Source organism: Pseudorca crassidens, chromosome 5 (genome assembly GCF_039906515.1).
Source record: "Pseudorca crassidens isolate mPseCra1 chromosome 5, mPseCra1.hap1, whole genome shotgun sequence".
NCBI lineage: Eukaryota > Metazoa > Chordata > Mammalia > Artiodactyla > Delphinidae > Pseudorca > Pseudorca crassidens.
Window position 1 is genome coordinate 29,471,668 of NC_090300.1, and position 17,907 is coordinate 29,489,574.

General features: G+C 36.7%; 1 protein-coding gene across 7 annotated transcripts in view; it reads left to right on the top strand.

Moving 5' to 3' along the window:
• TFDP2 (transcription factor Dp-2) overlaps positions 1 to 17,907 on the top strand; it is a 171,666-nt gene that overhangs the window by 56,071 nt on the left and 97,688 nt on the right. The gene's annotated exons all lie outside the window — the stretch shown is intronic.

The window sequence follows — 17,907 nt, forward strand, 5'->3', positions numbered from 1 at the left end:
ACTCTACCTCATTCACAAACCATACGTAATTTAAAATTACACTTGAGTACCATTTTTCACTCTATAAGGCTGGCGAGTATTAAGAAGTTTGGTAAAACACTGTTGTCAAGGGTGTAGGATAATGTGCTCTCTTATACTGCTGGTGGGAGCATAACCTTTATGGGAAGCAATTTCACAGTATTTATTAATTTAACATTCACATTTCCTTTGACCAAGTGGTTCCAGTTTTAGGAATGTATTCTACTGATATGTTTATAAATTTGGGAAATAACATTTAATCTTTGTAGTATTGTATGTAATAGCAAAATATTGGCAACAGTGTAAATCCATCAGTAAGATCTGGCTAAATAGATTATGTTCAATACATGTAATGGGGTTCTGTGCAGATGTAAAATTGGGAGTGAGAAAGCTATGTACAAGTATGGAATGATCTACAAAGACACATTATTAACAAAAGCAAAGTGCAGAACAATGTGCCGAATAACCATTTGTTTAAAAAGAAGTGACGTAACAAGCACACGTATCATGTTTCTTGTAAGGATACACAAAGGCTTGACATTCCTTATCTGGTAGTTAGAGAAACAGTATCTTTCACAGAGAAGTTTTCATCTTAATGAAGTCCAACATTAAAGCCTCATTTTTTTTTTTCATGGATCACACTTTTTGGTGTTGTATCTATAAAGTCATTACCACACTGAAGGTCAGTTAGATTTTTCTCTTATTTTTCTTCTAGGAGTTTTACAGTTTACATTTAGGTCTGTGATTCATTTTGAGTTAATTTTGTGACAGGTGTAAAGTATGTGTCTAATTCTTTTTTTTTTTCTGCATGTGGATGTCTGGTTGTTTCATCCTCATTTGTTGAAAAGACTGTCCTTTATCCATTGAATTGCCTTTGCTCCTTTGTCAAAGTCTAGTTGAAAGTATTTGTGTAGGTCTTTTTCTGGGCTCTCTATTCTATTCCACTGATCTGTTTTCTTATTTTTTTGCTGATACCACACTGCCTTGATGACTGTGAGTCTTGAGGTTGGGTGGTATCAGTCCTCCAACTTTTCTTCTTCAATATTGTGTTGGCTATTCTGGGTCTTTTGCCTCTCTGTGTAAACTTTAGAGTCAGTTTGTTGATATCTACAAAATAACTTGCTGGGATTTTGATTGAGATTGCATTGACTCTGTACATCAGTGGGAATAACTGACATCTTAACAATATTAATTCTATGCATAAACATGGACTTCTCTCTCCATTAATTAGATCTCTGATTTCTTTCATCACAATTTGGTAGTTTTCCACATATAGATCTTATACATATTATTGGATATATCCTTAAGTATTTCATTTTTTGGTGCTAATGTAGATGGCCTTGTGTTCGTAGTTTCAAACTCCAGTTATTCATTGTTGGTATATAAGAAAGCAGTTGACTTTTATTTATTAACCTTGTATCCTGCAACCTTGCTATAATCATGTATTAGTTCCAGGATTTTTTTTTTTTTTGTAAATGATATTTTTGTTATTGGTGGTGTCTTTTTTCTTCTTTTCTTTTTTCTTTTTTTGGCCACGCTGCGTGGCATGTGGGATGTAAGGTCTTAGTTCCCTGACCAGGGAGCAAACATGTGTCCCCTGCAGTGGAAGTGTGGAGTCTTAACCACTGGACTGCCAGGGAAGTCCCTGTAAATGGTATTTTTAATTTCAGTATCTAGTTGTTCTTTGCGAGTATGTAGACACACAGTTGGTTTTTGCATTTTTTGTAGCCTGCTCCCTTGTGAAACTTATTTCTAGTAATTCTTTTGTGGATTTTTTAGGATTTCCCTTATATACTCTCACGTCATCTGTAAATAAAAAGTTTAACTTTTCCTTTCCAATTTGTATTTCTTTTTCTTTCCTAACATCACTGATTAGGACTTCCAGTTCAAGGTTAAGTAGAAATGGAGAGAGCAGAAATCCTTGCCTTGTTCTTGATCTTAGGAGGAAAGTATTGTCTTTTATTATTGGGTATGATGTTAGCTGGTAGAATTTTCATAGCCACCCTGCAACTGGTTGAGTAAGTTTCCCTTCTAAGTTTTCTGAGTGTTTTGATAATGAATGGTGGATTTTGGTAAATGTTTTTTTTCTGCACCTATTGCAGTGATTATATATGGTGGGAGTAATTTTAGCCCATGAATATGGTGAGCTACATTGATTGATTTTTACATGTCACAAAAACTTTGGATTCCTTGCATAAACAGCACTTAATTTTTAAAAAAATTAATTATTTTTTTGGCTGCGTTGGGTCTTCGTTGCCGTGCGTGGGCTTTATCTAGTTGCGGCAAGCGGGGGCTACTCTTCGTTGCGGTGCGCGGGCTTCTTATTGTGGAGGCTTCGCTTGTTGCAGAGCATGGACTCTAGGCGTGCAAGCTTCAGTAGTTGTGGCATGTGAGCTCAGTAGTTGTGGCGCACAGGCTCAGTAGTTGTGGCACACGGGCTTAGTTGCTCTGTGGCATGTACGATCTTCCCAGACCAGGGCTTGAACCTGTGTCCCCTGCATTGGCAGGCAGGTTCTTAACCACTGCACCACCAGGGAAGCCTAACACCACTTAATTTTGAGAGGAGCTTATGAGTTCTCCATTTGGAGAGTATTGTTGATTAGAGCCTGTTTTGTACTATTTTTAATCCCTTATAATCTAGAGATGATTCTGGAATCCCTGTGTAACAGCAGGGAACCAGTTGAGGTTAGACAGTACATACGTTTATAGTGGAACCAATTGTTCAGGTTTTGTAACGTTTTTTTAAAAGATCTTCACAGCCTGGAAACAGAAATAAAAGAAAGCATTTTGTGGGTAAGGCAGTAGGAAGAGAAGGAATTCAGAGTTTTCCCAAAAGTGTTGCTGGAATGGCTCCTTATAGGGGCCATATGAATGCATGTCTGCTAAGAAGGGAATGTGAGAACTTACCTTCCTTGATGAGAAGAAGTTTAAAAGGAGCTGGAAAGGTGAAAGGGTGAAGAACTGGTATTAGAGATTATTTCAGTCCTCAAAATCTTAAAAAGAGAGTAGCTTGTGTATTTTGGAGTTATATGTTTTATTAAAAAGGCTGCTAACGTTTGCCACATTTTTTTTTTAATTTTACTTAACAAATTTAAGGCCTCAAATATCTAGTAAGCTTTGTTTTATTTTATATTTCTTTGAACAGTAGGTATAAGCGACATTTGGTTGCTATTTCTATGAAAATTCTTTGGCAGGCTTCTAAATCTGAGGTCATGGTAGGGTAAGTTGGGCCTCTCTTGCTGTGTGAGGCTTACTGAGAGATTGTATTTTAATAAACACAGTGAATGGTTCTGGCTTTGCCTTTTGAATCTGAATTTGTTTTCAGGATATTTAAAAATATCTTAATGATCTGATAATAGAGTAACACATTCTACAAGTAGTTTTATCGACGTGTTCAATCCAGTAGCTTGCTTTTCCTGTAGGACCGGTGCCATCTGATCTTTTTCTCTTTTGTATTTTTCTGATCTTTTTTTCTCTTGTGTTTATCTACAAGATAAGTTTTATTTAAATAATCATGTTTAGTTTACCATACTACATAATTAAATACTAAAATAAGAATGATCTTTTAGAAATAAACGTTAAGTTCCTGATTTAAAACAAAAAATAAAGGAAAAATTAAAATGTTTTTAAATAGACTGTGCTTACTACATCTTTTATCTTCCTGTTAACTGCTTTCGCAATGTATATTGTGGTTAGGTAGAATTACATAACTTTGTTTTGTGTTTTGATTGCATGTTCTAGATTTATAAATAATTTTGATAACACAGTATGTTGTACCTGAGACCGAATAAAATGGGTTCCCCCCCCCTTTTTTTTTTTTTTTTGTGGTATATGGGCCTCTCACCGTTGTGGCCTCCCCCGTTGCGGAGCACAGGCTCCGGACGCACAGGCTCAACGGCCATGGCTCACGGACCCAGCCGCTCCGCGGCATGTGGGATCTCCCCGGATCGGGGCACGAACCCGTGTCCCCTGCATCGGCAGGCGGACTCCCAACCACTGCGCCACCAGGGAAGCCCTCCCCATTTTTTAATATACATTTTTATTCTCTATTCTGATAGTTAATATAAATTGCTTTATTATAGAGCGTGACATGATGATACCTATTTTTAATATCTTGAAATAACGAGTCACTATTTCTTACGAAAGGATGACAAATGGATATTATTCTTTTTGGAGGAAAGGATATCTGCAGTCTTGTTTCTGTAGTATTTCAAAATTCATTTTCAGTGAATCAGCTTGTAACTTAGTTGGCAGAGTAGAATACTGTTGATGTTAAAAGGTCCTTCTTTATGTGATTTCTTATTTGCTAGGTAGTTGGAAAATGGAGTTGATCTAATTGCCTGTTTTTATTTCCTATTCCTATATGGCTCACTGTCTTCTAGAAGAAAACTTTTCCATACCTTTAACTTAGCTAGCCATCTTGCTTACTATTGGTAACAACTATTGGTACTGGTTAATTTCAAACCCACAGCACTAAGGGAAGATGATAATTTTGATTGTCAATTGGAATTTAGTTCTAAAATCAACTTCTTAAATGTTTTCTTTTTTTGAATTTCCTCATTTAAATTTATCTTGTTTACGACCAACATAAAATTTGCATGAGTTGCCAAATCTAAAAGCAAAATATCAAAAATCATGCCTTAAAGTTGTTTAACAGCTTTGTTGCCAACACAGTGTTTTGGCAATTTAAATTGCAAATGTTATTTAGGAGAGATTAAATTGCCTCTTCTGAATTTAACCTGGTTTCTCCTCTGCTTTATAAATTACCTAGTAAATAAAAATGGTAGCTGTGTCTTTAAAAAATACTAAATAGGAAAACTACTAAAAGTTGGTAAAATTTTACTAACTGTATTTCTTTAGGAGTTTTTTATTCATTCTAATGAAAACACATTGTATTTTGCTTCATGTTGTAAAGTAAGTTTGATATATTTGAAAAGGGTCAGGTTTTGGAATCAGTGAAGCAGAGCTTCAAATTTCAGCTTTGCTATTTACTAGATCTACAATTGATAACATCGGAAATATACTAAATCTCTCTTCTGATTTTCACATTTGTGCTTTGGTGATTGTAATACCTACCTTGGAGGGATTATATTTTCTTATTTAACTCTCATGTGTAAAGCTTTATGCATAATGCTTAGCACGTAGTGGGTGCCCAATAAAATATTAATTCTCTTCTCCTTTACTTCCTTCATTGTTCCTTTGATATTTGAGCCTTTCCTTATCATTGTATCAATTATGTAGAAAATGTCTGCAAGTTGCTGGTTAAATTATTGAAAAAGACCAGCCTGAATACATTTAATTACAAGCTGTATTTTGAAGTAAAAGGAAATTGCTATCAGGATTTACTGGTAATACAAATTTCTTCTTTCATTTTCTGCCTGTGAAACTAATTAAATCCAATTTTTTGCATATCTCAGAATAAGCCAGGACCTGTTTTGTCATCCCTTTCTTCAGTGACATCCTTTACATCCCCTTTAGTGAGTCCATTTGGGACCCATTAAAGTGTGACGAGTAGCATGACTGACACTGCAGACATGTAAATTACAAATCTAAAAGAAGTGGAACAGAAGATGAAAACATTTATCTGACATGAAGGCCCTCAGTCTGTCAGATGAGCAAAGTAGCAATTAGAATAATAGTTTCTAAAAATTATTTATCTTTTTTCCATTCCCTGATTAATAAAGGTGATGTTTTCTTAGTACGCCTGGAGGTTTAGAGTGCTTTAGTCCAGTAGTTCTTAAATTTTAGCAAGCAACAGAATCACCTGGAGGGCATCTCATAAAGATTGACTCCAGAGTTTCTGATTCAGTAGGTCTGGGGTGGGGTCTGAGAATTTATATTTCTAACAAGTTCCTAGGTGAAGCTGATACTGCTAGCCCTGGACCACACTTGGAGAATTACTACTCTAAGGGTATGTAGAAGAAGTGGGGATTAAGCACAAGGTAGAATCAGACTGACTTTTCTGCCTAAGATTTTTCACTCAATTCAGAAAACTTCTTCCAGTACCTTCTATGTGTCTACTACTGCGGTATCATCAAGCCTCACGTCTTAGACTTTCAAACCACAGATTTTGCTTTACGAAAGGACTCTACTGCCTAAGGAGCACTTCTAAAAGAAAAGACAAGTGAAGAAAGGAGGATAGGCTCTCCATTTTGTTGCTTTTTCAAACCTCTGTCCTCATATTATAGCAATATTTTATCTTTTGCTAATTTTAATGCAAGAACATTGGCTCTTGTAATTCTATTTCTAGGTATCTCCCTAAGGAAGTAAATTTTGACTTATAATTAATATAGACAAAGACAGGTATTTATCATAGCATTGTTTGTAAATAGCAAAAAAGTAGCTCACACACAGAAGTATATTACTAGGTGATTTTAAAGTAAATTGTGTTTGTATATGATAGCTAAATTTGTAGTCGTATTTTGCTTATGAAGGAACACATTTTGAAAATAGAAAATGCTTAATACACATAATTATTTTACGTAGGTATGTTTTGATATAATTTAACCTCACATTTAAGTAAAATTGTATGTATTCTATGTTCTTAACTATGTGACATTTATAGAAAAATGAAGAAATCTATCAAATTACAGTTATCTTTTCGAATATGAGATTATGATTGATTGGTACTATATATTTTCTGCATTTTGTAATGTATCCAGAATGGAGTATTTACTTTTACAATGAAAATATTCATGTCATATATTTACATATATATGTGTGTGTATGTATATATATATAAAGTTATCAAGTTTTAGTTGAAATACATAGAGAAAAGTACAAATATAGGTGTACAGTTCAGTGAAATTTCACAAACCAGCACTCGAAACTAGAAGCAAAATACCAGCATCCCAGAAGCATGCTTTGTGCTCCCCTTGAAGGCTAAGTGCTGTCTTGACCTCTAACAGGATAGACTATTTTTGTCTGTTTTGGGGCTTTACATATGGAATCATACAGCATTTATTCTTTGTGACTTGCTTTTCTTGCTCAACATGTTTGTGAGATTCATCCATATTGTATGTAGTTGTACTTGATCTTTTCTCATTGCTATATAATATTCCGCTGTGTAACTAAACCATAATTTATTTATTCATTCTAATGCAATTGGGCATTTGGGTAGTTTTCAGTTTGGGGATATTACAACTAGTGATCTGACAATATAATTTTAAAATACCGAGTCTGTCAAGTGTATTTTCGTAATTCAATTTTATTTTCCTATTACCTTATATTATAATTGAAGTTATGTTCTCATATGCAAATTCTTCAGTAGAATGAGTTTAAATTTTTTGGCAAAGACAGATAAGTTGATAGGCTGTTGGCAGTTGTAATCAGGAACATTACTAGACTCAATACTTTTAAAGCACTACACAGATATAAAAAATTTTTTTAAATTTAATTTTATTTATTTTCTTATACAGCAGGTTCATATTAGTTATCCATTTTATACATATTAGTATATAAATGTCAATCTCAGTCTCCCAATTCATCACCCCTCCAGCTGCTTTCCGCCCTTGGTGTCCATATGTTTGTTCTCTACATCTGTGTCTCAATTTCTGCCCTGCAAACCAGTTCATCTGTACAATTTTTCTAGGTTCCACATATATGCGTTAATGTACGATATTTGTTTTTCTCTTTCTGACTTACCTCACTCTGTATGACAGTCTCTAGATTCATCCACGTCTCTACAAATGACCCAATTTCATTCCTTTTTATGGCCGAGTAATATTCCATTGTATATATGTACCTCATCTTCTTTATCCATTTGTCTGTTGATGAGTATTTATGTTGCTTCCATGACCCAGCTATTGTAAATAGTGCCGCAGTGAACATTGGGGTGTATGTGTCTTTCTGAATTATGGTTTTCTCAGGGTATATGCCCAGTAGTGGGATTGCTGGGTCATATGGTAATTCTATTTTTAGTTTTTTCAGGGACCTCCATACTGTTCTCCATAGTGGCTGTATCAATTTACATTCCCCCCAGCAATGCAAGAGGGTTCCCTTTTCTCCACACCCTCTCCAGCATTTGTTGTTTGTAGATTTTCTGATGATGCCCATTCTAACTGGTGTGAGGTGATACCTCATTGTAGTTTTGATTGGCATTTCTCTAATAGTTAGTGATGTTGAGCAGCTTTTCATGTGCTTCTTGGCCATCTGTATGTCTTTGGAGAAATGTCTGTTTAGGTCATCTGCCCATTTTTGGATTGGGTCGTTCTTTTAATATTGAGCTGCATGAGCTGTTTATATATTTTGGAGATTAATCCTTTGTCCATTGATTCCTTGGCAAATATTTTCTCCCATTCTGAGGGTTGTCTTTTCATCTTGTTTGTAGTTTCCTTTGCTTTGCAAAAGCTTTTAAGTTTCATTAGGTCCCATTTGTTTGTTTTTGTTTTAATTTCCGTTACTCTAGGAGGTGGATCAAAAAAGATCTTGCTGTGATTTATGTCAAAGAGTGTTCTTCCTATGTTTTCCTCTAAGAGTTTTATAGTGTCCGGTCTTACATTTGGGACTCGAATCCATTTTGAGTTTATTTCTGTGTATGGTGTTAGGGAGTGTTCTAATTTCATTCTTTTACATGCAGCTGTCCAGTTTTCCCAGCACCACTTATTGAAGAGACTGTCTTTTCTCCGTTGTATATCCTTGCCTCTTTGTCATAGATTAGTTGACCATAGGTGTGTGGGTTTATCTCTGAGCTTTCTATCCTGTTCCATTGATCTATATTTCTGTTTTTGTGCCAGTACCATATTGTCTTGATTACTGTAGCTTTGTAGTATAGCCTGAAGTCAGGGAGTCTGATTCTTCCAGCTGTTGTTTTTTTCCCTCAAGACTGGTTTGGCTATTCGGGGACTTTTGTGTCTCCATACAAACTTTAAGATTTTTTTGTTCTAGTTCTGTAAAAAATGCCATTGGTAATTTGATAGGGATTGCATTGAATCTGTAGATTGCTTTGGGTAGTATAGTCATTTTCACAATATTGATTCTTCCAATGCAAGAACATGGTATATCTCTCCATCTATTTGTATCATCTTTAATTTCTTTCATCAGTGTCTTACAGTTTTCTGCATACAGGTCTTTTGTCTCCCTAGGTAGGTTTATTCCTAGGTATTTTATTCTTTTTGTTGCAGTGGTAAATGGGAGTGTTTCCTTAATTTCTCTTTCAGATTATTTCATCATTAGTGTATAGGAATGCAAGAGATTTCTGTGCATTAATTTTTTTTCTTTTTTTTTGCGGTACGCGGGCCTTTCACTGTTGTGGCCTCTCCCATTGCGGAGCAGAGGCTCCGGACGCACAGGCTCAGAGACCATGGCTCATGGGCCTAGGCGCTCCACGGCATGTGGGATCTTCCCGGACCGGGGCACGAACCTGTGTCCCCTGCATCAGCAGGCGGACTCTCAACCACTGCGCCACCAGGGAAGCCCCTGTGCATTAATTTTGTATCCTGCTACTTTACCAAATTCATTGAGTAGCTCTAGTAGTTTTCTGGTGGCATCTTTAGGATTCTCTATATATAGTATCATGTCATCTGCAAAGAGTGACAGTTTTACTTCTTCTTTTCCGATTTGTATTCCTTTTATTTCTTTTTCTTCTCTGATTGCTGTGGCTAGGACTTCCAGAACTATGTTGAATAATAGTGGTGAGAGTGGACATCCTTGTCTTGTTCCTGACCTTAGAGGAAATGCTTTCAGTTTTTCACCATTGAGAATGATGTTTGCTGTGGGTTTGTCATATATGGCGTTTATTATGTTGAGGTAGGTTCCCTCTATACCCACTTTTGGGAGAGTTTTTATCATAAATGGGTGTTGAATTTTGTCAAAAGCTGTTTCTGCATCTATTGAGATGATCATATGTTTTTTATTCTTCAGTTTGTTAATATGGTGTATCACATTGATTGGTTTGCGCATAATGAAGAATCCTGCATCCCTGGGATAAATCCCAGTTGATCATGGTGTATGATCCTTTTAATGTGTTCTTGGATTCTGTTTGCTAGTATTTTGTTGAGGATTTTTGCATCTATAGTCATGAGTGATATTGGTCTGTAATTTTCTTTTTTTGTAGTATCTTTGTCTGGTTTTGGTATCAGGGTGATAGTGGCCTCATAGAATGAGTTTGGGAGTGTTCCTTCGTCTGCAGTTTTTTGGAAGCATTTGAGAAGGATGGGTGTTAACTCTTCTCTAAATGTTTGATAAAATTCACCTGTGAAGCCATCTGGTCCTGGACTTTTGGTTTTTGGAAGATTTTTATCACAGTTTCAATTTCATTACTTGTGATTGGTCTGCTCATATTTTCTATTTCTTCCTGGTTCCATCTGGGAGGGTTATACCTTTCTAAGAATTTGTCCATTTTTTCCAGGTTGTCCATTTTATTGGCATAGAGTTGCTTGTAGTGGTCTCTTAGGATGCTTTGTATTTCTGCAGACTACACAGATTTTTGTATTACTTTTAGAGCTTTGATAAGTTTGAAATGTTCTTATCATCTCGATTTTCTTTCTGTTTTATCCACTGGTACCCTTATTCCGAACTCTAAAAGTATAGTTCTCAGAATTTATTCCCTTCTTCCTATTGTCTGAGTCTTTAGAACAAGGTGGAAAGCACAAAATAATTCAAATTCTCCAGTAAAAAAAAAAAAATCCAGTTTGTATATATAATATGTAAGTTATACATGTATAATCTTATTAGCCTCGTTGGTATTTTAAAATTATATTGTAGTGGCAGGCTCTTGAGACAAAGTAGGACTTGTACCTAGCACAGTGCTAGGTAAGTGACTCACAGGTGTTTAACATCTATTTGTTGAGTGGATGAAACAAAGACAAAATTCCACTATCAAGTTTTTCTCTTCTCAGGTTTTGTTGGCGTTTCCACTTGTCCACTCCCCTCAAATTTTGTATGTTTAGTTTAAAAACAGGTATTTGAAATGAGTAAGAGAAAATTGTTATTAGTGGAATTTTTTAAAGTGGAACTTTTTCTCAAGATAACCCCATAGACAAGTCAGAGGAGAGAAAGGTAAAATCGTGAAATCACTGGAGATATTACACATTTTAGTGATTTTTTTTTTTATAGTTCAAATTTTGGGAGAATCTATTCAAATTCCCATTAAAATAAAAAGCAAGGTTAGTGTTATCATAATATTAGTTAAGGTGTATCGGTGAAGTAAATTCTACAATATATATTGGCTACTTATGAACAAAGAGAACTAGGGGAAATAAAGCTTTAAGAGAGGGAAAATAAAAGAAGTTCCAAATACAAGGAAAGAAAGCTAGAGGCAGAGAGATCAGGAACAGTGAAACTGTCTGACCAACATCTGTTATCCTAGATGATATTAAAGAGCTTTGTGTTGAATGTTGTTTTCCTCAACTCTCTTCTACTTTGGATCACAAAATTTTACAGTGTATTATTTAGTTAGAAAAGACAGCTAATCCTCTAGAAATTGTTATTTGCTGCCAGTTTTTAAAGCTTTCCTTGGTTTTTGGTTCCAGATCTTTAAACCTCACTATGAACCAACCCAGTTGTTGAGAAACATTGGATACAGTCATTGGAAAATCTTAACCATATGTGTTAGAGCGGCTACAAAGAAAATGCACAGGGCTTAGGCCTGAAACTTCAGTGCTTTGTTTAATGTGTGTTTCAATTTTATGTAATTGATCAAAGCAAATATATAAAACTGCTACTTAATTTTGTATAAAAATATCTAAGTAACTGTTGCTTTATTCTGTAACGTCAGATACTCAAATTCAAAGATAGTCTAGATTTTATTTGTTTACGTCGCTGTGTTCTCTCTTGGATTAGTATCCCAAGGTAATTGTTAAATGAACTGGATATTTTAAAACTTGTCAGCTTATACATGAAACTAATATAATATTGTAAATCAACTAACTTCAATAAAATAAATAAAATTTAAAAGTTTACTTAAAAATATTAATTCACATAGCAATTTCTAGAAAACATAGGTTAGATCAGGCTTTATTTAAATCAGTGAATTGTACTATCCTGGAGAGGTAAGCTTTTTAAGGCAGTATCCTTATCTCAGTTTCTATGAAATTTGATTTGGGGATCTTGTTAAGATAATTGTGACTGTTTTGCAAACCATGAGGAGAAAAGTAATATCTGGTATATCTGGAACACAGACTTTAAAGGATTCCAGCATTAACTCATACTAAGCTCAGTTGGTGTTGAACTGGCCTGGGGAATAATGTGTCATAATAGCATATGACCCCTGAGATGGTTTGGATAGAAAACCTTATTATATAAAGCCAAGGGGGCTGAGTCTGGGGCCTGTGATCAAAGAAAGCTTCTAGCATCTCCCTGCAGCCACATTTAGTTTTACTGTTATTACCTACTCCCTTCCAACTCATCCTGTATTTTTGGAAAAGGAGGGAAATGTCTTTCTCTGAGATTTTTCTATTCATATTAGATAGTTAGAATGCAATCACTTAAACTTAATCTATTGGAATACAATAATTTATGGAATTCATAATACTCAAATTGTTTCAACAGATACCCTTAGAAATTCTGGATTAGTTGATTAACCACAGTTCACAGCTCTTCAGTTGCACATTATGCTTAAGTTTCAGAAATTCCCTTCTGGATGGGAGAGTCAAAACAAGCCACCCAGGAGCAAACTCTTTTCTTGGTTGCAGAGCCGTTTCCATTCTTAACGTACATGAAATAGCTTTGCCATTCTTAGCTCTGCTAATTTTTTCTCTTATTCTGCTTGTGTTTCTATTTTCACACAATTCCCTGAAGTGATTAAGCTGATCTCAGAGAAATATTTTTTATTTTGTAATTTTAGAAAGATCTTTTAAAAGTATTTTGTTTCAGAAAGGATAGGCTGTCGTTAACAAACTTTGTTATCCCGTGGAGGCTGTGGAAATACACCATTCAGATCTCCTGCTTGAACGGAGGCGTAACTGACTGACAGTGGCAGCTGTGGCCCCTCTGGATCCACTGCCTCATTCTTGCTGAGGCCACCCACACTGACTGTGGCTGCTCTCAGCCACGATGGAGCACAATGGAGTACTAGCATGGTCCCATTCTTACAGGATGCCGAACTCCTGTGATGGGCAGAGCATTTCTGTTGCTGCATAACAAATTACCCTGAAACCTAACAGCTAACAACAAGCATTTATTATCCCACACAGTTTCTGAGGGCCAGGAGTGGCTTAGCTGGGTGATTCTGCCTCAGGGTCTCTTGTGTATTGTAATCAAGCCCTGGGCCAGGGCTGTCGTCATCTGAGAGCTGGACTATGTCTGGAACATCTGCTTCTAAGATGGCTCACTTATGTGACTTTTGGCATGGGCCCTCAGTTCTTCCCTGGCTGTTGTCAGGGGCTTTCAGATCCTCGCCACATGGGGGTCCCCAAATTTGTTGGGGATAAGTAATACTGATAATTCAGTTTCCATCTTGGGTATCATTTTCTCTAAGACACTTTTCTAAACATCATCCCCACCTAGGGTTGCCGGGTATAGCAAATAAAAATACAGGACAGTATTAGGGGCATACTCTAGAAACGTATTCATTGTTTATTTGAAATTCACATTTAACTGGTTGTCTTGGAGCCCTACTTCTGGCCTCTCTGGGTTTAATTTGTCTCATCTGTGCTCCTGTGGCACCCTGTGCTGACCTGTCTTTGCATCCACACTATATATTTTTTTTTTGCAGTACACGGGCCTCTCACTGCTGTGGCCTCTCCCATTGCGGAGCACAGGCTCCAGACGCGCAGGCTTAGCGGCCATGGCTCACGGGCCCAGCTGCTCCGCGGCATGTGGGATCTTCCCGGACTGGGGCACGAACCCGTGTCCCCTGCATCGGCAGGCGGACTCTCAACCACTGCGCCACCAGGGAAGCCCCACACTATATTTTAATTATATATTTAGTTGTCTGTATCTTCCTACTAGGGTGAAAATTCCCTTGGGTAGGAACTATGTCTTGTTTATTTATTCACCGATATCTCACCAGTGCCAAGTGCTGTGTTTGACCTTTATAGGTACTCAGTAAATATGTGTAGGCTATTCAAAGAAGGAAAATACTTGGCCTTGTCATTCAGTGTACTTTTTCTCCTCCTTCGTCTTTTTCTCCTCTTCACCATCATCATTATCATGATGAATGTCAAAGTAATACTAGTGTAGAGAAAAGGCAGGGAATTCCAAGATTCAAAAACTTGCTTTATCACTTTATATATAAACTTTAGTTTGCCCTTCTGATAGCTGGAGGTAATAACCTGTTTCCTGACTATCTTGGATCATAGCTGCCTCCTGTCTCCCTTAGAAAAAAACTAAAAATTACCAAGCCTACTATTTTCTAGGAAATGTGCTAGTTTCAATAATTGGAAGCTGGGCTTTTATATAGTGGTAATAGGCTTAAGTAGTGGTAAGGACATGGAATCAAAAGCTCTGAGTTTGAATCCTAGCCTTGCCACACTAATGTCACAGACTAATGGGCAAATTACTAAATTGTGTTCCGGAATGTCAATTTTCTCATCTCTGAAACAGCTAGCTGATACCTGATAAGGGCAATTGTGAAGATTAAATGGTACACATGTGACCTTGCACATGTTTTTGGCACGTGGTAGGTACACAGCAAAACCCTAATGAAGTCTCTCAGCCTCGCCATATTGTAATTCTTTGAGTGACTTTGGCTTTTGATTTATAGACATTCATAATTCTACCAACTGTAAATTCTCAGCCAAACACATATACAAAATATTTGATCCTGTGATTTCTTTTATTGAGATGGTTTACTATGGCAACAACATATCAGTAGAGTGAAGCTAACTTGTTTTATATCAGTCTAAAATAGCTAATTTTCCCTATATGTAGTGCTTGTTGAATCCTGTTCCCAGTGATGGAAGGAAACTACATTGAAGGATCAAAAATGGATGTTTACTATGATTATTTTTCTGCCCCGTGGTGACTTTTGTGATATCTCCTGCTTAAAAGCCAAAATATAAGAAGGCTCATGAGATCCCACTTTCTCAGACTGTGGTTCTTCTGAAAAATCAAGTTCAAGTGTAACTTTTGGCCCTTTGCTTCTCAAGAGGTTTAACCGTCCTTATTGGCCTCACATACATTAGGATTGCTGGTTGTACCCACCCCAAATCCCCAACTCTGTCTTTCCCCACTTTATCCCAATGCTGTTCAGTTTAATGAATAAGGAAACTTAGTTTCATATAGATTAAATGACTTACCACAGGTCACCCACGTAGTCAACTGGGATTTGAATCCAGGTATCCTGACTGCACTGTGGTATGCATAGTACATTCCACTTGTTTTATTAAATGAGAATTATGCAGCCAGTAGATTGGTGGACAAATATGTGGTATTATTTTTAATATTGTGAAGTGCTGTACAGAGATACGCAGTAACCCCTATGGCAGAAGGGTTTATAGTTGATTTAAGGGGACATAAGTTAAATAATAGGAGATGGTAAGTGCCAGTGATTCATGTAACCAAAAAAATGACTACTGAAAATCAGAATTATTTTTAGCCATATAGAATATTTCAATATATTTTATTAATATCATTTGTGTCTAGATTCTTGTATCAGTACTTAGGATAATGCTTTTGAGACTTATTTGTGTTGTGTGTCAGTTCTTTTTTGTTCCATTGTATGGATGTACCACAACTTGTTTATCCATCCATGAGTTGATGAACATTTGTGTTGTTTCCAGTTGTCGACTATTATGAATAAGGCTGCTGTGATTAACATTCAAATGCAGACTTACATGTTGACATAAGTTTTCGTTATGAGTGGAATTGCTGGGTCAATGGTATGTGTATATTTAACTTTATAAGAAATCACCAAAATGTTTCCCAGAGTGTCTGTACAAATCAATCATCCCATCAGCAATGTATGAGAGTTCTAGTTGCCTTGCATCCTTGCCAGCACTTGATATAGTCAGTCTTTTCTCATGTTAGCTGTTCTAGTGGGTTTATATGATATCTCAGTGTGGTTTTTTTGTTTTTTGTTTTGTTTTGTTTGCGGTACTCGGGCCTCTCACTGTTGTGGCCTCTCCCGTTGCGGAGCATAGGCTCCGGACGCGCAAGCTCAGCATCCATGGCTCACGGGCCTAGCCGCTCCGCGGCATGTGGGATCTTCCCGGACCGGGGCACGAACCCACGTCCCCTGCATCGCAGGCGGACTCTCAACCACGGCGCCACCAGGGAAGCCCCCTCTCAGTGTGGTTTTAATTTGTATTTCCCCAGTGAGTAATGATGTTGTGCATCTTTTCACATGCTTATTTGCCATTAGCATATCTTCTTTGAAATAACAGTTCAAATTTTTTTGCCCATGTTTAAATTGGTTTGTTTGTCTTATTCTGGATACAAGTCCTTTATCAGATGTATATATTGCAAGTATTTTCTCCCAACCTGTAGCTTGCCTTTTAATTTTCTTAACATTAAATTTTGAAGAGTAAGTACCTATTCTATTTTCTTTATTTTATTAAAAAAAATTTTTTTTTTGGTTGCACCGTGCAGCTCTTAGGATCTTAGTTCCCCAACCATGGATTGAACCGAGGCCCCCTGCAGTGACAGTGCCGGGTCCTAACCACTGGACTACCAGGGAATTCCCCATCTTTCCTATTTTCATGTGCAGTTTGTCAATTTAAAAAATAGTTTGTTCTTCTTTATGTCCTATTTAAGAAATCTTTGTCTAAGCCAAGATTACTAAGGTTTTTGCTTGTATTTTTTTCTTGGAGTTTTATATAGTTTTGGCTCTTAAATTTAAGCTTGGGGTAAGTTTTGAATTAAATTTTTACATATGGATTGAGGTGAGGGGTGAGGTATATCTTTCTTACATACAAATAACCAATCATTATAGCATCATGTATTGAAAAGATTATCCTTCCCCATAGAATTGCTTTGTGCCTTCGTCAAATATCAGCTGATACATAGTTGAGGGTCTATTTCTAGATCCTATTTTGTTCTATTGATTTAAATATCTGTCTTTATGACAGTAACACACCATACTTACATAGCTTAGTGGTTCTCAATGAAGGGCAGTTTTGCCCTCTATGAGTTATTTGGCAGTGTCTGGAGACATTTTTAATTGTCACACTTGGGGTGTGGAGGATTTGCTCTGGTAGAGGCCAGGATGCTGCTAAAAATCCTGCAGTACACAGGACAGTTCCCCATCACAAAGAATTAGCCGGTCCAAAATGTCACTGGTACCAAGGTTGAGAAACTCTGCTGTAGCTGTATATTAAGTCTTAAAATCAGGTAGTGTAAGTCCCCCAACTTTGTTCTTTTTCAGAGGTGTTTTGGCTATATTAAGTCTGGCATTTTTATATAAATTTTAGAATCAGCTTGTAAATTTCTACTGAACTGCCTGTTGAGATTTTGATTGGGATTGCATTGAATCTATAGATGAATTTGGAAAGCTTTGACAACTTAATATTGAATCTTCTAATTTATAAACATGTTTGATCTGCCCATTAATTTAAATCTTCTATAATTTGTCTCAGCAAAATATTATAGTTTTCATTGTATAGGCCTTGCACATATTTTGTTAAATTTATCCCTAAGTATTTCATGTTCATATTTGGAATTATTATGAATTATATCTTTTTTTTTTTTTTTTGCGGTACGCGGGCCTCTCACTGTTGTGGCCTCTCCCGTTGCGGAGCACAGGCTCTGGACGCGCAGGCTCAGCGGCCATGGCCCACGGGCCCAGCCACTCCGCGGCATGTGGGATCTTCCCGGACTGGGGCACAAACCCGTGTCCCCTGCATCGGCAGGCGGACTCTCAACCACTGCGCCACCAGGGAAGCCCTCTCAGGAAATTTTTGATTAACATGGACCATTATTGACAAGACCAGAAGTAATTTAAAGAACTATACCACTGAGTAATCTCAAAGCCCCTTGTTATGCTAACTGGTCTTAGTATTATTTGTGTGC